We start from the raw sequence: 23194 nt of genomic DNA, 5'->3' as shown, positions 1-23194 counted from the left end.
CATATATCCATGCGTTTGTACACTTCATTCTTTTCATTTTTACTCGTGTAAATTGATAAATAAATATACAAGTAAAGACAATGAACAAGGCACCGGATCGCTTGATTCTTCCAACGGACGAACTCTTCAAGGCAGAGGTGATGCAACTCTCTAGAAAAATTATGGTAGCTTCGCTCTAGCGCACGGTGCCAAGCCTGAGGGAAGGGCGGAGCTGGACAGCCTTCCTCGTTTATTCTTCTTTTAAACGTGAAGTATTTCTTAGCAAACCCTTGGCACTTTGAGCGTTTCTGTTTACGTATCTATCTATCTATCTATCTATCTATCTATCTATCTATCTAGCCGCCTACGTCTGGGTGCTCTCATTATCGCCTTCTTAACTTTGTGTAGACCAAAATTGGCATGGGAGGGTAAGAGGGTTTGACGAGTATGACTGTCGAGTCATGACATGAATAACGTGAAAATCCTGCCGCGTACGTCATCAAACCCTTTCCTCTAGACACATGTGGCACATATCCGCATACGATAAGCGGCTATGCGCCACAGGAGACTGACAGTTTATATCTTCCCACGAACGGCGAGTACAGACATCGGTAATTTACATGCGACAGAAGAAAAACTGACATCGGCAGCGCTGACCCGACGAATGATCAGGACCCCGACAGGAATCGAACCCGAGCATTCTGCGTTGCAGTCAAGTATTCTACCACAGAGCCACACCACGTATTGAGAGTGCTTTAGAAGAAGACCCAATGCAGGCGTAATATCGGTGCACCATCACTTGTGGTTGCAGTGCTGGCTGTCTTATTTTATAACAATGCAATAAGCATTACATATGTACTCCTATGATACAGGGGTCATGATGTGTTAACGCCAATTGGGTTTCCAGTGTTGGCTCCACTTTTATAGAAATCTGATAAACATTACATTTATATTCCTATGATCCAGCAAGCAATATGCAAGCGTTGCTCGACCGCAGAAAATGCGCTGACGAAAGTTAGGTATGATATTGATATCGTCGCACCGTAAAGTGCATTTCGTTTCGTTAATACTCGCGTCTGTGCCCTAAAGTGGGTGCTGACGTTAGGTCAGACCATAAGTTACCCTTTAAATGCCAGTGTAGTCGACGTGCCTGGTAAGCCCACGATGTGCGCGCAACTACTGCGCTTACAAAAACAAGTCGATCCACCTCCTAACGCTTGGCTCAAAGCGAAACATGCAGCATAAACAACAACTTTCTGACTGCTTCCCATAACACCAATTCCCACATGGTGTGATTTGTTTGTTTGTTGGTGCGTGATCTGCCGATCTTTTTCTTTGTTTCTTCTTCTGTGTCTTTGTCTTTCTCTCTGTTTCCTGTATCTCGTTTCCTGTATCTCGTTCTCACTCTATCTATCCTTGTCTAGCTCTTTCTATCTTTATTTCTCTTTCTTCCCTTTCTTCATCTCTCTCTATTGATCGCTTCCTCTTTGTTTCTATCTCTTTCTCTCTCTCTTTGTTTCTTTCTCTTTCTTTCTCTCTCTATGTTTTTCTGCCTTTTTATCTTTCTATGTATTTGTATATCTATGTATTTCCGTCTATTTTGCCTCCTTCTTTCTTTCTTTTTTTCTCTCTATTTTCTATCTCTTTCTTTCTATCTCTCCTTCTAGTTTGACACTCGCACCTGATTTTTACGGCACTGGGGCTTGCCCAGTGCCTGTGTACTAACCCCAGGAGTTTTGCACGATGGAGCACAAGTTACCGATTGCTTAAAAAGCTTCACTGTAAAGAGAATGAAGTTAGCGCGTGCCGGTTCATGATGATGATAGTTTTTTACGACGGAGCACACGTTACCGACAGCTTAAACAGCTTCGATGTTGAAAAAAGGCCAGCCCACGCTTGCACGGTTTTTGCATTTTATTTTCTAAATTCAAGGGACTACCTTCTCTCCCTCCCCCCCCCCCCCTCCCACCCGGACGCCAAAGGGACGCCGCTTTTCCCGCTTCATAGGACATGTAATTATTTCTCATTAAAACGCGAGCCGAACCATGAGAGTGAAATAACTAGAAGAATAAGGATGGGATGGGGCTCATTCCTCAAGCATTCTCAAATCATGAATGGTAATCTACCACTATCCCTCAAGAGAAAGGTATATAACAGCTGCATCTTACCGGGACTTACCTACGGAGCAGAAACCTGGAGACTTACAAAGAGGGTTCAACTTAAATTGAGGACGACGCAGCGAGCGATGGAAAGGAAAATGATAGGTCTAACCTTAAGAGACAGGAAGAGAGCAGAGTGGGTCAGGGAACAAACGGGGGTTAAGGACATCATAGTTGAAATCAAGAAGAAGAAATGGATATGGGCCGGGCATGTAGCACGTCGGCAGGATAACCGGTGGTCATTAAGGGTAACTGACTGGATTCCAAGAGATGGCAAACGCGTGAGGGGGAGACAGAAATTTAGGTGGGTGGATGAGATTAAGAAGTTTGTAGGTGTAACGTGGCAGCAGAAAGCACAGGACCGGGTTGATTGGCGGAACATGGGAGAGGCCTTTGCCCTGCAGTGGGCGTAGACAGGCTGATGATGATGATGATGAAAACGCGACAAACATTCAGGGGAAGATGAAAATTGAATGGTCGATATCACTATTGCCCAAGTCTAAGACGACATCCGGATTATGTGCTTGAGACACGGTTACAAAGGAAGTTTTAGCCGCAGAGGGGGCACTGATGACCCTTCGCTAGGAGTTGCCATGATAGAAAACGGAGCGAAGCGCCGCTGCGAAGCTTCATCCTGGGGGCCGTGGAAACCCTGCACAGTCACCAATAATGTTATGTGAAAGAAGCCACACATACGGGACTACTTACAGGTTATATTTACATTAGATATCTACACAATGCCTCCATTGTGTGTGTGTGTGTGTGTGTGTGTGTGTGTGTGTGTGTGTGTGTGTGTGTGTGTGTGTGCGTGTGTGTGCGTGCGTGCGTGCGTGTGTGTGCCCGCGTGCCTGTGTGCGTGTGTGTGTGCGTGCGGGCATGTGTGTGTATTGTTCACTGAAGCACCACTTGGTGGAATTCTACGTATGCTAATGTATGCTAATGTATGCTAACGTACGTATGTCGATACAGTGAAGAGAAGGTTCTTTGAACAAAGGCACTCACATGTGTTGTGTGCATTGAAAGCTTATAGCAGCGTGTCGGACATCGATGCCTTGTGACGAAGTAATGCAACCCAAGCAAATACGTCGCCCTAGGTATAACCGTTTAAACTGAGGAAGGGTGTGTCATCAAAAATGCACCGAAATGAACTTTTCTACGACTTTCTTAGGTTTGCGTAATCAAGCGATGCAACCGAGAAAAAGCCACAAGGGACCCTTACGCATGCGCCTAAGGCGATTCGAAGGCAAACGCCGTTTTAAAGCGATAGCCTAAAACGCTTGTTTTGCAGAAATGCCGGTGTCGCTGTCGTTGTTTATGAGCGAAAAAACTGCGTTGTCCGTGAGCAAAAATTCGAGGTAGATGCTATTAAAGTAGTAACAGAAAGTGTTCGGTTCCTGGTGGGACCGGAGACTCGATCCTGCGACCTCTCGCTCCCCGGCGCGATGCGTTTAGCCTCTCGGCCACCACGCATACATCCTCTACGATACTAACGGCGAGATGTTTATACAGGGTGTCCCAACTAACAGGCAGCACGATTTAAAGAAGGAGGAACGGTGTTAGGCGAAGCTAACCTTGTATAAGTGTTCCCAGTACACTGGAGTAGCCACTATTATTTTTTTCTTTAATGAAATTTATTAATTAGTCACAATTATACTTCTTGCTCGACCTAATCATCAACATGTCAAAGAAGCAACTGATATCTAACTGAATTGACATCTAACTGCGCTATTTTCAACAACTTAATGATTACGTGTTCATTTTTTCCGGTTAACAAACAAATATCCCGCGAAATGTGAAAAATAACACGTGAATACACTCGCACCCGCAGAAGAAAGCAACGCCCACAAATAAGCTGCTGCAAGCAACCACTTCGCCTGTTGTAGATTGACGGATACAGAGTTAAGAACTTGCTAAGAGTACAGGACGATCGCCAACAACACGCGTCGCAGTTTGGCAGGGCTTCCTTCCGCTCGATTGTCCGCCACTATCATTATACATATCTTACGACAGACTGTTCTTATCGTTAACGCGAGCGGAGCACTGTTCTGAGTACGGCTGACCCCGTAAGGCCAAAGCTGCGCGTTTCTTCGGCCGGGGAGTGGCAGATAAGGGCGGTACATACTTTTTTCTAGGCGTTATTGTCTGTCAGTTCTCATTAATATTGTGTCTAACAAAGTAAACGAGCCCTTAAGAATCATCTTCTTTCCTTAATTCATAGCAAGGGTCTCGTTCTGGCAGACTTGATGCCTTCAGGTAGTATGCGAGGGATTATTGGTCAGCTGCCAGCTCGTAACAAGATCACGTGCTACGTGACGCCAGAAAGGCAGAAAAAGAGTGTTCCACACTCGCCGCCATGGCTGCGATTGGCGCTGACTAACACTCCAAGGTTTAAATGCACATATATACCCCATAAAGTGGACGGGAGGATGACCGCCGCCGTAGCTCAGTGGTAGAGCATCGGACGCGTTATTCGAAGGTCGCAGGTTCGGTCCCTGCCGGCGGCAAGTTATCTTTTCGTCCACTTTACTTCCTTCACATTTATATTCTAAATACTACACATAACACTCCCTATACTTTCCTTGGCGTTATTGTCTGTCAGTTCTCATTAATATTGTGTCTAACAAAGCAAACGAGCCCTTAAGAATCATCTTCTTTCCATAATTCATAGCAAGGGTCTCGTTCTGGCAGACTTGATGCCTTCAGGTAGTATGCGAGGGATTATTGGTCAGCTGCCAGCTCGTAAAAAGATCACGTGCTACGTGACGCCAGAAAGGCAGAAAAAGAGTGTTCCACACTCGCCGCCATGGCTGCGATTGGCGCTGACTAACACTCCAAGGTTTAAATGCACATATATACCCCATAAAGTGGACGGGAGGATGACCGCCGCCGTAGCTCAGTGGTAGAGCATCGGACGCGTTATTCGAAGGTCGCAGGTTCGGTCCCTGCCGGCGGCAAGTTATCTTTTCGTACACTTTACTTTCTTCACATTTATATTCTAAATACTACACATAACACCTCCTATACTTTCCTTGGCGTTATTGTCTGTCAGTTCTCATTAATATTGTGTCTAACAAAGTAAACGAGCCCTTAAGAATCATCTTCTTTCCTTTTTTCTAGACTTGTTATATACAGTGAGCCTCTTTGAGGGCGCTACTTCCTGATGAACGCTGCACTCTAGTCACGAGTTACTTTCCAGATTTCGGGGGCTTTCTTTGTCAAATGGAAAAATGAGCGCGCAATTAATACTTTGTTGAAAATAGCGCAGTTCAATATGATTTGAACATGCCCACGTATGCGTCATTGATATTTTGATGATTCGGTGAGTACTTGTCCAGTTAAAAATATAAGTACGACTAATTAAATACACCTCATTAACAAAATTTAGTAGTGGTTACTCCAGCGTACTTGGAACAATATGTACCAGGCCTGCTTCGCATAACGCCGTTCCCCCTTATTAAATCTTGCTGAATGATACTTGGGAATCCTGTATACACCATTTGCCGTTGGTGGTATGCACATCTATAAGGTGCTTCAGCGTAACAGGGGCTTGTCTATTACTCGCGAGATGGCGGAAAGGGCCCACGGGTGCGTTTTAAATGGCATCGCCCCGCCGTGTTTCGTCGCGCCGCATGCACGGATATAGAAGCCGGCGGGCGTCTCCACTTTCGCTTTCCTTGCGGCACGGTTTAGGTGTCCACCTAGAAGCGAAACCAGCCTAGCGATTGGGAAGGCGATACGAACACGGTCTGATTACTCTATCGCGTTCCACTCTTGAAAGCGAAGCTCAAATGTCCTCCATGTCTTTTTGTTTTTCTTCTGAGTCGATGCGTTGATCATCCCCCGCCTCCCTCAGAGACCTTTATGTACCTAACGTGGTTCTGCATTACCACCAGGATCGTAGGGACTGCAAGCTTTCGGCGGATCATCTGGTATTGAACTGCCTCCGTGATCGGCTATCTTCGACCAAGCGACCATGTCAGGTGATGACGTATTGTGACGCCGCGATGAAATCACAAATTTTGGTGACTTCTGACGTCATCACGTTATGATGATTTTTCGCGTCACCTGTGTTCTTGCCTAGGGACGCCGACGGTCAATTTTAGCGTTTTATGGGGTATCTAACGCTTTCGCCTTAATAAGGTTTCTTGTTAGGCGTGGGTACCGACCCCTTGGGTGCCACGACAAGCGTAGAAGAGTACTGCGAACCATGCATGCCTGACTGTGGTATTTTGTCTTTCTGTTCCATTTTTACCTTGCTATTCCTTTTAAGTATGATTAGCGACTCTCAATGTAAGGAGCACCGCCTTGACCATTTCATTTAGTTAGAGTTACTTCGCATAAGCCTTTTCTAAGTATGCTATTTACTTTGGAAATGCATAACTTTTTGTAGTTTACTTATGTACACCTGTGGGCAAAATGTACGGATCATTGGCGTCCGTATGCCGTTGCCGTCTGCGCCGTCTAGTGGCCAGCCGTCTGCTGTTGAGTGCATTTCTCTGACAAATTCCGTCAGAGCAATGCTCTCGACAGCTATTTCGCCAAATCAATCTTCACTGCAGCAGACGGCTCGGGACTACAAAGCGTAGACAGCGATTTCGGCTCGCACTTGCGTGGGCCGTATTTTTTTCTCACGGGTGTACACACGTTTTTCTTTGTTTTGGTGGCGCGATATACATAGTTACGTCACTATTACTGCCAACCCATAGTCACGCACATACAAGCAGAGTAGAAGTATCGGATATAATAAGGTGAGCTATCAATTGCCACTTTAGAGGGACGTTACGCTCAGTATCTTGAAAACAAGAGAAAGAGAAAAAGGAAGGAAATGAGTAAAGAGAAAACAAATTCCTGAATGCGCACAACAACTATTCATATCAGAGACAAGCTACAAATGTTCCAAAGGAGACTTTAGTTACGTATTGGACAAGTGTTCAGGAAGCACCTTTTGAGTGAAATCTCAAGTTGAAGCATGACTTTAGGGAAACGCAGGTCACAGTGCCGTCTCCGAAAGTTGGGTACTTCGGCCACAATGACACGAAAAAGGTTTCCGTGTGCTGTCCTCACGCTGTGAACATATGGCATGACGTGCATTCTGGTAGGCGAATGCATGTGCTACGTTATAGCGGATGATTTATAGCAGAGACGTCCTGCATACAAAAGGTCGATCGCGTTGCCGTTATCATTCTATCAATCATGTTTTCCCTGTCAGATATAGTCGATGAAATGTATAAATCAACAAACTTTTAATAAAGGAATGTGAGCACTGCTGAGAAATTTGCAATTCATGTCTGATATCGAGTTTCCGTGTTTCCTATGTAACTGCGACAGAAATTTCAACGATCCAGATAAGCTTACGCCCGGTAATATTCGTATTGTCTCGCTGTTGACAGAAGTGTCAACGGTCTAGATAAGCAAATGTAATGAAATACCTCCATTCCAAAGAGGCTAGGAGAACGTCCAATTGAGGAAAATATGCGACGAGGTTCTCATTAACGAGTGAGCCGGTCATTGCCTATGGCTTTTCCACTAACAATGCACAATGAGAGGGGAGGCTCAGTTAGTGTCAGGGGACTTACTGCGGCGAATTGCTGCCTTTGAATGAGCATGTCAATCGGCATGAAATACGGAAGTTGTGGTCTGCCCGGAATAACCACATTTCAACTAAGATTTACTGCACACCGGATCCACAGCTGGCAAGCATTTGATGCAGGCTGTATAGACGAATTACATGTTCTTGCTCGACGCGTACATCCTTTGGAGTCTTTGTGTAATATTTACACTACGACGTAAATGTTAAAGTACTTCTCAAGGAGAGCTTGAAAGTGCACCTATATTCCTGGATGAGTGCTTGCAGTGCTTTTCAATTGGGGGTCCGCGGACCTCAGGGGCTCCGCGAAACCCCTCCTCGAACGAAGCCACAAAAAAAAAGCTTTTTTTTTTGGAGCCACACCATGCCCCGCAACTTAAAAGCTAGTGAATGCGAGCCAGTTAAATACGTATCTATAGTTAAAAACACTGCGTAATAGACACGGATAAGAATGCATGAAGTTCGTTCAGCGCTAGTCCTGTGTGCATTCTTGTCCGTGTTTACTTCCCTCTGTTTTTAACTATGCATACGTCCCGTGATAGCGGCCCCTTCGGATTTTTGATGTGCTTCACCCATGGTGTAGGAATGAAGCGTTTTTCGTTTCGGTTTTAATTTCGTTCAGCTGGAAGAAGTTCCGTTCCGTTTCTGTTCCGGAGACCCACTTTGGCCTCTCTAAACTTCGATTCCGTAACGGTTCGTAGCGGTTTTGATTTGTATACAAACATTAGAAGCGAAAGTAACGATAAAAACATGAGATTTGTGGTATAGTTGCGTGCGCTCCTTTTAAGAACATGGGACAAGGGTAAAACATGTTCTTTCTATGTTGTTAAGAGGAGCACACGTAAGCATAGGCGTGCGCAGGGGGGCGGCCGCACCCCCTAGTCACTTAAGAGGGGAGGGGGGGGGGTAAAGTCTGGCCCCCATACATTGACCTAATAGGGAGGTGGCGGCGTTGCGACGAACCTTCAACCGACTTGGGACCCCCGTCCCCCCTTTGGAGGGGAACGCCCTGCGCACGCGTATGCACGTAAGTATACCATAAATTCCTGCCAACCAGCGCAAACCAGTACCCTTCTAAGTTATAGCACTGTATTTTTTCAAAAGTTGATTGCGAATTTTCCGAGCAGGCTCAATGTTTTGTGTCAAGGGAGTGAGCACAATCGCTGTGAATGCCCTCTCCACGCTGGCCTGTGTTACAGTGAACTTCACTGTACCTGCGTGACAGGCACACGAAAGTCCACTTGCGTTAATATAAACAGCTCTCGTTGCCACTGTTCTCGTTTTTCGCCAATTTTTAACACACATTTACTCTGAAATTCCTGTCTGAGATAAGCGCTAATACTGTACCTTGATACCCTGATACCCTGATATATGCATCATAGCTCGCGTTGCATGACCTCGGTTGTTCCCGATCGCCAAATTTTCCCGTAAACAGAAAAACGATGAAAAATATTTCGGTTTCCCTCCGGAAGGAAAAAAAAATAGATAACGTTTCGGTTACGTTTTCGTTCCGGTCAAAAATATCGTTTCTTTTTTTTTTGTTTTTAGTTTTGTTTTCGTTCCGCTCCGATACACTGGTTCACCGCATAACACTTTTCCATTGCGGTGGAGCTGACATGTCTTTCATTCTTCACGGAATGGCTGTAAAGCTTTAGTTGCAGTTTGCTATGACATATACGCATGAGCATACCTTTTCTGGGCTTGCGTACTTGAAGAGCAAACATAGCTAGGAACAGGAAGAGCGTGGCTGCAGGCCGCACAGCTTACTGACGAGCTGTTGAGATCGAATTATCGTGGCACTTTAGTTTGAGCATTCATTGCCAGCGCGAAATAAAAGGCACCTATTTCACGCTGCATGTTGCTGTAATTTATGACGCCCTCCCCTTTTATCTCACTGCAAGTGGTCCCTAATCACTTCCACCGGTCCACAAATGCTCACCGAAACATCCATGGCTGAGAGCCACTGGCTTAAAGAATATTTTACCAAGCGGTTGCAGGTGAGAAAGTCGGAAACAAACACTGTAGTTAATTTTATCAGAATTGACCATAGGTCGGCAAAAAATGTGGAGCACACTCAGACTCACTCAGGAAACATATCTTGCCCTTAGGGCTCACTCGGACTCAGATTCACCAAACGTTTCCTCATCCAGACTCACTCGGACTCAGATTCACCAAAATATAATTCACTCGGACTCACTCAGACTCAGACTCACGGATGGGTCTGAGTGAGTCTGAATGAGTCGACTCATGAGTCCGTTAGCCTATAATTAGCTTTCTCTGCTATAGTGTCAGTGCTCATTAACACCAATATCTCGCATAATGGGTGCTCAACATATTAACACGTTTTGATCTTATACCTTTAGATACGAGTTATCAGAGTTTCCAATTCAATAAGGACCTTTTTATTGAAAGATGACTCACAAGAGATATTTTTATCAATAACTTCCAGTGAAAATGTTTGCGGGAGGAGGTCAAAGCACCTCTTCCCGCTCTCTCTCCGCAACTCACGCCTCTGATCAATAAATATTGAGCTGACGTATGAACGACAGCGCGTTGAAGTATGTGTGAGTATACGTGAGTATAAACGTGAGCCAACATAAAGCTGATAGTAATGCTGAAGTTGAATAGATAAGACCGGCAAAAAATGTGGAGCTCACTCAGACTCACTCGTGCAATATATTTTGCACTTAGGGCTCACTCGGACTCAGATTCGCCAAAATTTTCCAAAACGGTCAGTCAAAAAGATCAAAAAAATTTTTTCCTCAACTGGACTCACCGGGACTCAGAGCCACTACAATGTTTCTCAACCGAACTCACTCGGACTCAGACTCACAGAACTTTGCTCACCCGGACTCACTCAGACTCAGAGTCATGTCTCGATATGAGTCGGAGTGAGTCGGAGTGAGTCGACTCGTCAGCGAGATTGCCGATCTATGGAACTGACAAAGGAGCGTAGTCTCTATTATCGTGTTTCAGCAAAATTCAATAAATGTGAGTGGACCCTTCGGCAATGTTCGTATCAGGCAGCAAGAGAAACCTCCAGCGTCACGCTGAACTTAAAAGTACAATATTCCGTTAGTGCGACTCATGACTGTTTCAAACTTGCATCAGCAAACACTATTGTATCACCGTCATCACTGCTTATTATTCTTTTTTTAGTGAACAGCGTCACCTACCGTCCGCGGGATGCCTTAATAAGTGCAGAAGGAAGAGAATTTTTCGAGGGCTGGTTTCTCTGTGTGACAGTAACCCTATGAAAACTAGCAGATCACGAAGGAAACAGAAAAAGGAGAAGGCAGGGAGGTTAACCAGAAACACTTCCGGTTGGCTACCCTACACTGGGGGGTTGGGGAAGGGGAATAGAAAGACGAGAAATAAAGAGGAGGAAAGGGAAAAAAAGAGAGAGAGAAGAGATGCAGTGCATTCACTACAGCGTGCGGGATTGCACCACAAGTTAGAGGCGTTCGCATAAGCCCGTCGTTCTCAAAAAACACAAGAGTGCTTTCACTGCTTTGTGGGCCGCCGAGAGATGTGGACGGTGCCGTAGTAGCACCTGCACGGAAATTGGCCGATCATCCAGTAGCCGCAGTGCGTTGGACAGTACTTGTCTCTCCGAGGAAAAACGAGGGCAGTGGCACAGCAGGTGTTCGATGTCTTCTTCGGTGCCGCAGACATCACATGCCGCGCTGTCCGTCATTCCGATTAACGATGTATATGCCTTCGTAAAAGCAACTCCCAACCAAAGGCGATAGAGAAGCGAAGCTTCGCGTCGATGAAGGCCGGATGGAGATTGGAGTTGCAGAGAAGGGTTCAGTTGATGTAGTCTGGTATGTCTGATGCTTGGTGCGTTCCACTCCGTAAGTGTGAGACTGCGGGCCAGTTGTCGAATCTGCCTTGCAGCGTCTGTCCTTGAAAGCGGAATTGGGACAATGTTTGCTTCCTGGTGTGATGCGCGAGCAGCGTGATCGGCGGAACCATTTCCACTGATTCCACAGTGGTCAGGTGACCACTGGAAGTCAATATCGTGGCCTTTTTTAATTACGTGGTGGTGAAGTTTCACGGTTTCATACGTCAACTGTTCGTGGCATCCTCGTCGGAGAACTGACCGCAGGCACTGTAACGCCGGTTTTGAATCCGAAAACACAGCCCATTTACTTGGCCTTTCAGTATCAATAAATTCTAGTGCGCTGCGCAGAGCCGCGAGTTCTGCCGCCGTAGACGTCGTCGCATGTGAAGTTTTAAGGCGCAGAGTTATCCCTTGTGATGGTATAACCACCGCACCACCAGAACTGGACGACGTAGTCGAGCCATCCGTATAGATGTGGACGTGGTTACTGTAGTTTTCGTAGAGTAGGAGTAGGCTCAATTGTTTCAGTGCATGTGTCGGTAGGTCTGACTTCTTCCGCACTCCCGGAACCGTTAGGTGAACTCGTGGGCGGCTCAAGCACCACGGAGGGAACAGTGGCTTTGACGCAGGTGCGTACCCCGCAGTAAATGACGAGCGATGTTTGCCGACAGTGGCACTATATGTCGTGCGGGGCCTTTCAGCAGCGAGGCTCGCCAGATGGTGGGAAGGGGTCCTGGCATAATGCCTGAGGTATGTACGCATTGTCTCGGTGATAATGTGTGTCGTGATTGAGTAGTCTTGCGCGATGGCAATGGTTTCAGCCGTTGACGGGCTGCGGGGTAACCCAAGGCATATCTTAAGAGTTTGGGCTTGAATGCTCTGAATCGCGCGCACGTTAGCCTGTGTTCGATATTGCAGGCAAACTGTACCGTAGGAATCCAATAAACAGAACCCTGTACAGTTGTAGCATAGATGGTCCCTATTGAAAATTTATCCACCATGTGGGATGGTGGATTCCACCATCCACCATTATGATGGATTATGGTGCTGGAAGATGGTGGCACATGGTGTATGCTGGATGCTGGCGTATGATGGATGCTGGGAATAGCGGAGCGTAAAACGGCTCTACAGCGTCGGGTCCATCGTGATTAGCTGTTACACAGAAATAATTGTATAGAAGGCGATGTAAAAAGCATTAGTACACAAAAAGAAAAAAAAAGCCGTATGCAAAAAAAAAAAACTGCCGCCACCGGGAGTCGAACGTGCGACCTTCGAATCTCGGGCCGAGTACTTTACGCACTACGCCACGCTGACTTTTTTTCTCTCTTTAATGCATGGTAATAATGCCATCAAATGTCGCTATCTATTACAACATAATTCATCGCTTTAGAATTACACTCACATGCACATATGCACAAAACACACATAATTTCACATAGTCCAAGGAATCTTCAAAAGTCCGGTAAACAGACAGAAACGTGCAGAAGGCCAAGCCACGCCGGAACCGGGTCAAAAGTCTCAGCAACACTACGCACGTTAGCTGCTTCTTCCCGAAAGACAGACCGTGTCGAGCGAGGTGGCTCAGCATGTCTGTCAATCATGCGGCTTCTCCATAGCGAATATAGACCTAGCAGCATGATTAAATCATATGGTGCATTATTGTTGATGCTCTTTTTGAACGGCAGGAACCTCACACCATGCGATGTAATTGGAAATTCTTTTCTGAGGGTTCTCTTAAGAATGTCCCAGAAATGAAATGCATCACGGCAATGAATAAAACAATGCTCGATTGTTTCAGGCTCGTTGCATAGCCTGCAATTTACAGACCAGGGCACGTATATCCCTTTTTCATGAAGCCATGTCTTTACAGGTGAAGTAGATGTGTGCAGCTTAAAGAAAAACGTTTTCACAGCTGGCGATATACACATTTTACGTACACGACAGAATACATCATGACCAGAATGAGATAAATATTGCTGTCGGTAAACAGGTTCAGGGAAAAGGGTGTTTACAAGTGCGGCGGTTAGCGTCTTTCTGTCCACGTTGTACAAGTACTCTAACGTGAATCTGGCTTTCAAAAACTGGACAGTGTCGACAATCTCTTTCAAGAAACCCCATAATTGCGATTCTTCCGCCATTCTTGTTGTGACAAAGAGAAAAGGGAGATGGTGAGAAAGACGGTTCCGTATAACAGCCAGAAGAAACGGGTGACAGACATCCTTAAGGTAAAAAAAAGTCGCAGCACCAGTTGTCGCACAAACAAATGCACAAGACTAAGCCCACCCTTCTCAAGCGGAAGAAAAAGGTTGTCCCTTCTCATGGCTTCCCATGATGAACTCCAGATAAAGCAGGCAAATATTCTGTGAAATGCCTGAATATGTACTCGAGAGCAGTGCAATACCTGTAAAATGTAGATAAGCTTCGAAGCAAGAAATATGTTGCATGCTTTAGCTTTTGCGAAAACGGAAAGGTCGCGTCCTTGCCAAGTGGACACCTTGCGACGGATAGTGGTTAACGCGGACGTCCAATGAGGACCACTATTACGGTAGTTATCAAGAGGCACACCTAGATAACGGATCTGAGTGTCATCCCAATGAATATTTGCAAATACCGAGGGTGTTAGAGCCCACATGCCCAGCCAGAATCCTCTGCTTTTATCGAAATTTATACTAGCTCCGGAAATTTCACAAAAACGCATAGTAGTGTTTACTGCTTCCTGGACACTCGGTTTATCCACGCAAAAGAAGGCAATGTCATCTGCGTAAGCTAGAATTTTAATCTCCTCAGCTTCATATGTATATCCTTTAATGTCAGAATTATACAGCACACTTAAACAAAGTGGTTCCAAATATATTGCAAAAAGCAAAGGCGAGAGCGGACACCCCTGACGTACTGACGAATTTACCTCTATGATACCTGAAAGCGTGCGATTCACAATTAATCTTGTGGTGCACCTTTTAACGCCACGCTGACAGTTGCTTTGAGTACTGCAGAATGGCTAGTCAACACGCTAATACACCGTTTGGCTTCAGCTTTGTATGTCTCATACTGGATACAGACGCGATCTTCACATCGTACTAAAATTTGCATAGTTATTAAACGCGAACAAACTGCTGCCGGTAACGAATGGCACGTCGATAATGGCAACAGCGCTAACTTTCTTGTAGAATTCACAACGTAACTCCAAAAAAAGTGTCAAGTGGACCGAGGAGTGGGTATAGTGAACCGAATGTTACAGCTAAGTTTAATTGCCGTTTCTCGCTTTTTCCAAAGGGCGACATGTGCAGAGGCTTTATGTCGACTCAGATCTCATTCGATAAATACGCGCGTACAGTTGATTGAGTATTGTGATGCTGTTTTCGCGCAACCTACAGCGCAGCCGTGCCAGCGCACTGATCTGACGCTGTATCATTAGCTACAACTGCAGAACAGCTCGGCCAAACGCAAGTGCAGTGCGCGGGAAAAATATGCCATCATATTGGTTCAGTAAGGCGTTCGAATTGGCAAGTCTATGTTCTCGCATACGTGTCAGAGAAGCGCCGGCGAGTGCGACCGGCGGCGGTTGGTGAGCGGAGGCGTTTGCTGGAAGCGCGTCGCATCTATGCTGATCGCTTCTCGTGCGGACACCGTACACAAGAAAAAACGCTTCATTTAGGTTAGCCGATGCCACAGCTGTGCTGTAAAGTCATTCGTACTCATCGGAATCGTGTATCCTGAAACCCAGAAGTGCCGATAACACGTAGACGGACTCGGTCGGTAAGCTATGCCTAACCTTTGGTGGCAATCATGGTGGTAGAATATGATGGTGGAAGTGATACTTGGTCGGGTTTATCTCGACGCAGGCCGAAGGTAAAAGTTTGTGCATTTTAGCTTCGCACGCATTTCCACTGTTACCTTAAAGTGCCGCTGAGGTAAGTGAGTGTGCAAGAATTGCCACCAGAGTTGCGTTTCTAGCGTGACGGTATCAAGCGGCGGCTGTTTCCTGGTCTACCCGCTGGAAGGGCTCACTTCTCGGCAACTGCGCGCCGATGTAACACAGATACTGTCGCTGTTCACACTGACACTTCTAGACTTGTAAACATCACAATAGAGCAACACATCGCGGATGTAAAGCTGATAAGTACGTGCGTAAAATGTACACATTCACGGCTGCTGTGCTCCACAAATCTTGAGGCGGTTACGCCGCATGAATAAAAAAAAGCGTGCTGAAAAGCTTAATGATCGGCGTTGGCTTCTTTGAACTGTAAACATATTTTTCTACACATTGAACAGCAAAACATTAGAAGTGAGAGTGATTTCACATAATGTCACGTGCACTTCCATCATGCCACCGTCATCCAGCTTGTTCATCAAGCCATCCACCGAAACACGTTTTGCTCGCCACCATCAGCCAGCATTTTCCACTTAACCCCAAAAAAAGCTCGCCACCACCACCACCATCTGCCACCATTTTTCCACTCTCGCCACCATCAGCCAGCATTTTCCACTTTACACCAAAAGAAGCTCGCCACCACCACCACCATCTGCCACCATTTTTCCACTCTCGCCACCATCAGCCAGCATTTTCCACTTAACACCAAAAGAAGCTCGCCACCACCACCACCATCTGCCACCATTTTTTCCACTCTCGCCATCATCAGCCATGATGACCACCACAGTTTCCGCCACATCCACTATTGTTTCCACCTTGTCCACCAAGAATTCCAGCATCCACCAACCCACGATTTTCAATAGGGGTATCGGCACTCCCCATTTTTTTCCTGCAAGGAATCTGAACATGTGACATATAGCAGTCAGCCGCTTCTTCAAGTAGTTGACGTGTGGAGTCCAAGACAGGTTTCTGTCAATTATGACTCCCAAGAACCTGTGGCTTCTGCTGAATGATATAAGGTCTCCATTAATTGATATACCATAGGCAGACATTCGCTTCCTCGTGAATGCTACCACTGCACATTTCACGCAAGACACTTCCAGGCCTTGTTTACGAAGGCAGCAGGACGTCATTGTGGCTGCCTTTTGCAGGCGGGCGCGAAGCTGAAGCCGTGTCACACCTGAAGTCCAAATGCAGATGTCGTCAGCGTAGATAGAAAGCTTTACGGTGCTTGGTAGGCTTTCGACCAGTCCAATGAGGGTTAGATTGAAAAGCGTAGGGCTTAGAACTCCTCTAATAATACGGAATACCGGGTTAGTTGGTTTTGCTGCATATTGGAATTTAAGCGCACACACACGAGGACACACAAGAAAGAACACACGGACCAGCGCTTTCTTGTGTGTCCTCGTGTGTGTGCGCTTAAATTCCAATATGCAGCAAAACCAACTAGCCCGGTATTCCGTATTATTGTAATACTCAGTTGTCGGGCCATTCTCCGTGGTCACGTAGAACGATCTTCTCTGCAAGTAGCTGCACACCCACAAATATACCTTGCCACCAAGACCTACTGTTTCTAATGCACTCAGGATGGCTTCATGGGAGACATTATCATAAGCCCCCTTGACGTCTAGAAACAGAGCAGCACACAGTCTCTTACAGACCTTATGGTGTTCGACATATGTCACCAGATCAACAACGTTGTCTGTTGCCGATCGGCCGCGCCTGAATCCGGCCATGGCATCTGGATAGATTTCATAGTGCTCAAGTACCATTCCAGTCGTATTAGAATCATTCTTTCCATTGTTTTTCCCACGCAACTGGCAAGCGCGATAGGACGGTATGAGGAAATGTCCAACGGCGACTTGCCAGCTTTGAGAAGCGGAATGAGGCGACTTGACTTCCATGCTTGGGGAACTGTACCAGTCTGCCAGGAGTCGTTGTATAGGTGCAGGAGTGCCTTCCGAGCTTCGTCTCCAAGGTTACAAAGAGCACGATATGTAATGCCGTCAGGTCCTGGCGCCGAAGAACGTCTGCACAATGCCAGTGCAGCTTCTAGCTCATCCATAGAAAACGGGCACTCCATGCGGTGATCACGTGAGAGAAATGGGTGATCGAGCTCCACCGTCCTTGTATCTGTGAAATTTGAGTCGCCGGCAATCCTTCTGCAGAAGGATTCTGCGACGTCAATCTCGTTACAATGCAAGTGAAGTGCCAGAGATTTAAACGGGTGTCGCTGACCAAAGGTTGTGCGAAGACCACGGACAGTTCTCCATATAAGCGATAAAGGCTTTCGCGGATCCAACGACTCGCAGAAGGATGCCCATCGTCGCGAAGCCAGTTTATCCATGTGACGCTGTATTTTCTTCTGAGTGCGTCAAGCCAGTCTCAAATCATCATTGCACTTTGTGCGTCTATATCTTCGTTCCGCGCGACAGCGCATTGCACGAAGCTTCTCAAGTTCGATGTCGAAATCGGTGCGTGTGTAACTCGTGTAACTTGTCAAAAGCGAATGCGTGGTGTTCTGCAGAGCATCCTTTATCGCCGCCTCTAGGTTATAGGATGAGCCGTCACTACAACAGTCTTCCATTATCGTCTTGAATTTCGGCCAATCGGTGCATTGGAGGGCTCTGGAGGACTTTGAGCTGGTCAAACCTTCTATCCTCAGATAAGTTGGAATGTGGTCACTACCCCGCGTTTCCAAATCTGAAAACCAGTGCACTTTTCTCGTGAACGAGCGTGAAACAAGAGTGAGGTCCAGGCAGCTGCTGTAGGCTGATCCACGTAGATATGTAGGGCTTCCATCATTAAAAACACTGAGTTCGTGTTCCGAGGCAAATGACACCAACTTTCTTCCTCTAGAGTTGACCTTTGAGCTTCCCCATAGAAAATGGTGGGCATTAAAATCACCAGTGATCACCCACGGGTGTGGAGTCGATGTCAAAATTCGCAATGCCCATAGACTGTCGCGCCACCGAGCGGAATCGAGGAGCGTCCTCTCGAGGAGGGTTAGTAGACGACAAAATGGCGGCACTATGCAGTCGCTCCCATGTTCGGCTGTGCTAGCCTCAGTGTTAACGCGTTGGCAAGAAAGGAACACTACGAGTCTACGACTTTGCATGTTCCCTGCATCAGTGAACAAACCGGGCCCTCCGTGACACGAGAAATCTGATTCGTTCTTGCGAGACGCGAAGTTTTCGTGAAAATACGTGGCAAGTCGCGCTTTCAATGCTAGCCCACAGTGTACACATACTATCAGCTTCGCGAGGCTTTCTGTAGCCACGTAGGTAAGTTAAATGTTATCGTCTGACATATTCAGTTGAAGCTCATCCTGTTTTACTTGCTTATATAATTGGTCAGTGTTTCTTGTAATGCATGAGTCCCATAACACTGTACGTGGGATGGAGGTCGCGCGGGCTCGCGATGTGCTAATGTATAACTGAGCGATCTCAAGTTGGCGATACATTATTTCCATCCACGCCGTCCTTCGCCAGTGTGTTGGGTTTCATAGCCACCGCTGCGCCGCTTGTTTTTGTACGTTTGTTGATAGGTGGCAGCACACTGCAAGCGATTTGCTTGTTGACCGCTCTGAGAGCAAAACGTTCTCCGCGCCCAGACGTCTTTCTAATTGTAAACGTGGTGACGCGGAGTGGTCGAAGTCGTTCGGCGGAGGAAATTCTTCAGATTGCTTTCAGCAGTGATGTTGAAAGAAACCATCTTGACGACGAGGATTTTTCACTGGACGTAGAAGACTGTGAAAGCACCGAGAGTGATAGCGACGATGAACCACCAGCTGAACTCACGACGAGCGAGTTGCACTTCACGTCCCCTCGTGCGTTAATAGACAGATTTAGTTGGGCGTCCGCAACAACGTACGGACGCAGCCTGCCAGCCATTTCCTATGGCAGGCTGCGTCCGTACGTTGTTGCGGACGCTCAACTAAATCTGTACATTGTTCTTTCACGCTCGTAACTCGTAAGTCACTTTGATTGTATTTAATGTATAATATCCTTGATCGAGATCAAAATAAAAGCATAGTTCCTCTTGTGCATTGCATGTATCGCAATTATTGTAAATATTATGGAGCGCCGCATGCCGCCAACACTCTCGAGCTCGACCAGCGAAGCGAAATGGTTAGAGCGATGGAGCGTGCAGTCACGGCCACAATCCACGCCTCTCGGCGAACTTCTTCGACGTTGCGAAAAGCATACGTGTGCATTCTTTTCGATATTCATGTTTCGATCGTGCTGATCGAACCTGCAACATGCGAGTGAAGTACACACGGCTAGAGTCTCAGCATGGCTGTGACACAAGCGCTACTGAATGGCATGTTACATGCTTGTGTTCTGTTGAAGACGTAACTCCGCGTTTCCGACTGCGCAAGTAATGACGAAGGGGTATTATCGCAGAACACTTTTATGTTTGCAAGCCATCACCACGCGCAGCAGCGATGGCGCTACTCGCTGGCGGTCTACTACTGCGGCAAATCCGTCAGGCAGGCTCGGTACGTACTACCTCGGATAACCTCGGAGTGCCGTTCAGCTCATACGTCAATTATAGTTCATACAGTTTATGTAGCACGCACAGGATTTCGCAAAGCATCGTTATGCATGGTAACGGAGCTGAAATATAACCTTTCACTTCGCAGCAAATAATTAGGTGGCGAGTACTTAGCACTTTCCATGGTTTGGGAAAGTATTTTAGTCTCATATCCATTTCAGCGCAGCTCGACTTCATCCGGTGAAAGTGGCATGGTCCGTATGTCCGCACGTCCTATCTGTCCCTATGCTAACAAACGGGTTGACCCTCCTCCTGGCGCCATCTTGAAAAGCACGGCGCGCCACCTATAGTTCGTGGGCATTGCGAATACCGCGTAAGCGCTCGCAATCTAGGCGGCTTGATGGGGATACGTAAGCTCCGAGAATTGTGAAAGTGACCTTATTCTTCTTCACAGTAAGGCAAACATATTTATTCTCTTCGTCAGGCGGGACAGGGTGATGAATATAATTCAGGTCACGGCGCATGAACACAACAACCTTGCTGCACTCTCCATGGGTGGATGACATAAAGCACTCGTAGCCTGACAATCTGACGGAAGCAGACAGATTGGGCTCGCATATCACAATGATGGGGAATCGGTTCGTAAATACAAACTGTCTAAAGTCGGACATGCGCGACTTAAGACCTCTGGCGTTCCACTGAAAGACAGATGCATTCTTGACTTCCTCTCGAAACGATGGCACCTCGAGGGTCGTGGTTTTACCCTAAAGCGGCAAGCACCGGACTCAGGGTGTTCAGCACCTGCAGTGCGCTCTGCGCAGACGGGGTCTTCATGTTGCTCAGTAGAACGCCATGGCGCTAATCAGCGACTGCAGCAAGTTTACGACCTGTCGATCTTCAGTCGTCGCATCAGTGGTTCGTTGGGTCGTTGAGGGCAGTGGGATTCGATGTGACGCCGTAGCAGGTTGAGCTTGTGGAAGCGAGGGCCACTCTTCGGAAGGTGCGACTGCTGTCTCTGCCTTCGATTTCGCAGTGTCCGTCTTCGAGGAGTTCGGTGTTCGTAAGGCAGCCGCCTTGATGGAGGATGACATCTCGCTACCGGCAGAGCAGTCTTTTCGTGATGTTCTTCGGTGTCGACGCCGTCGTCGCCGAAGTGTAGCGGCCTCCTCTCTGTGCGTTGAATTGTCCCGCACCATACGCTTGAGTACCGCGTGCTCGTTCCTCAAGCGCGGGCAATCTTTGGATGAGGCTTCATGAGCGCCATGGCAGTTGGGACACCTTAACACAGTTGCACCGCAGGTGTCTTTTGAATGAGATTCAGCGCACCGCGGGCACACAACATTGTTACCACAGACACCTCTGACGTGTCCTATCTTGAAACATTTGTAGCATTGCAGTGGCTTCGGCACGTATGGACGGACTGAGTGGCGAACGTGGCCGACTCTGACGTGTGAAGGAAGGCTGTCTCCCTCAAACATAAGCCTCAAGCAACGTGAGTTGCCAAGTCTTGTGATGTGCATGATGAGAGTGCTTTCTGTAGTTGGCTTTAATATTGGCAGGTCATCAGGTGGGATGGAAAGATCGACGTCATAAATGACGCCAACAGTGCCGTTACAACCTGTAGAGATCAGTGATCGAACTTTCACTTTGTCGATTACCGTTATGTTCCGCAGGCTTTGCAGCGCACTACGGTGCAGAACGTCTACGGCAAGGACATTCTTCCGTGCATTTATACTCACGTCTTTGACCTGATTCGGCGTGGTTTCCTCGAGAAGCACAGAGAGAACTTGCCTATTGAGGAGTCGTAAGTTGGACGTAGGGTCTTCGGGCATGAATAGCATGGTGTGCGGCCAACGTTGTGCTGCAGTCTTCACGGTAGAAACACTTGCCGACGATGTCGTCCGCAGGAGTCTTCTTTTTGCCGTTCGACTCATGACGACCTTGAAGTCATCGTCCGATGACTCGAAGCCCTCCGAGTACAAATCGGTTGCCTCGCTGTCCGTGTCGCTTGACGCGTTTCCACGTTTCCTGGACGTGGCTCGACGGGACGGTTGCGCACCAGGCAGATCCTTAGGTGTGTCTTGAAGCATTGCCGCGAGGACGGAGCGGCAGCTCCCAGGATTTGCAGGGAAACAATGGAAAAAACTGGGACAAGGGTACAAGCGTTCTGTGAAAGAAACACTTCGTCGTCGTCTCCCTCTCTAAAGCACGTCAAAGAATCCGCTACATCACGAAGCCGAGGAAGGTATAGAGAACGTTAATTGTTCTGTTTTAGGTGTATTGTGACAATTGCGATAGAGGTGTGAAGGCAGCAAACCGGACGAAAAGACAACATGTCGCTGGCAGTGACCGAACCTGCGACCTTCGGATTACACGCCCTATGCTCGCATCAACTGAGCTACAGCCGCGTTCGAGCCGCATGGGACCCTACTTTTATCCATGAAAAGGAGTACGCGCTCTATTATCGACGTACACAAGTCGATACCATGGCGCTGAAAATAGCGGCAAGTGGTTGTTGGGAAGAAGCCATGTCTTTGTAAAAATAGCTTCGTCACTGCAATAGGTAAGCCGCAGATCATAAATGCTGCGCCTCTTCAGTGGGGCCAACCCAATGATAAGATCACCTTGCCAACGCTTTGGGCAGCTTTCGTCATGTAATATCCACTTCGACTGAGTTCTGACATATCTCTGACGGTAATTCCGCAATAAAACGAAGAAGCAAAGCGCAATCGTGCTGACGTATTTTCATTAGATATGTCTGATAAGCTTCGTCATTACTGAAGGTGAACTTCAGCAAACATAGAAAACCAACTTCAATACAAAAGTTCCATTGTTCTGTCCACGTGCTTTCCCATCGTATCTGTTTACTGGATACCTGAGCTCACCTATGATTAATGGCAATGACCTCCAGTCGCGGGACCATTGTATGCTTATCGACATACAGTCGCCATATGAGATCGCTGATCTCGTAGATAACAGTACTTACCGAATAGCGATTCGAAACACGGCAAATACTCGAAACTTGCTGCAAGGACATCATCTGTTTTGTAAACACGACGTATCGGTGGATCGTGCTATTGCCGTACGGTGCTTTGCCGACGTTGCGCGCTCAATCTGCTGGCCGTACTTGAGAGCGGTTCATTGCAGAACCTGGAGCCTGTACTGCATCACTGCCTGTCATCGTAAAGCGGTAGGAGGGCCATATTTCATACTTTTCACGGCACAAATCAAACACATGGTGGTTAACAGCTTGC

The 23194-nt window shown here is 47.1% G+C and overlaps 1 pseudogene; it reads right to left on the bottom strand.

The window, feature by feature from the left end:
- Nucleotides 1–13023: 13023 nt before the first annotated feature.
- On the bottom strand, nt 13024–14204 carry LOC119385680 (uncharacterized; annotated as a pseudogene).
- Between the last annotated feature and the right edge of the window lie 8990 nt (nt 14205–23194).

Source organism: Rhipicephalus sanguineus, chromosome 3 (assembly GCF_013339695.2).
Source record: "Rhipicephalus sanguineus isolate Rsan-2018 chromosome 3, BIME_Rsan_1.4, whole genome shotgun sequence".
Classification (NCBI taxonomy): Eukaryota; Metazoa; Arthropoda; class Arachnida; order Ixodida; family Ixodidae; genus Rhipicephalus; species Rhipicephalus sanguineus.
Note: the sequence above shows the minus strand (reverse complement) of the source record. Positions and strands in the feature narration are given on the sequence as shown.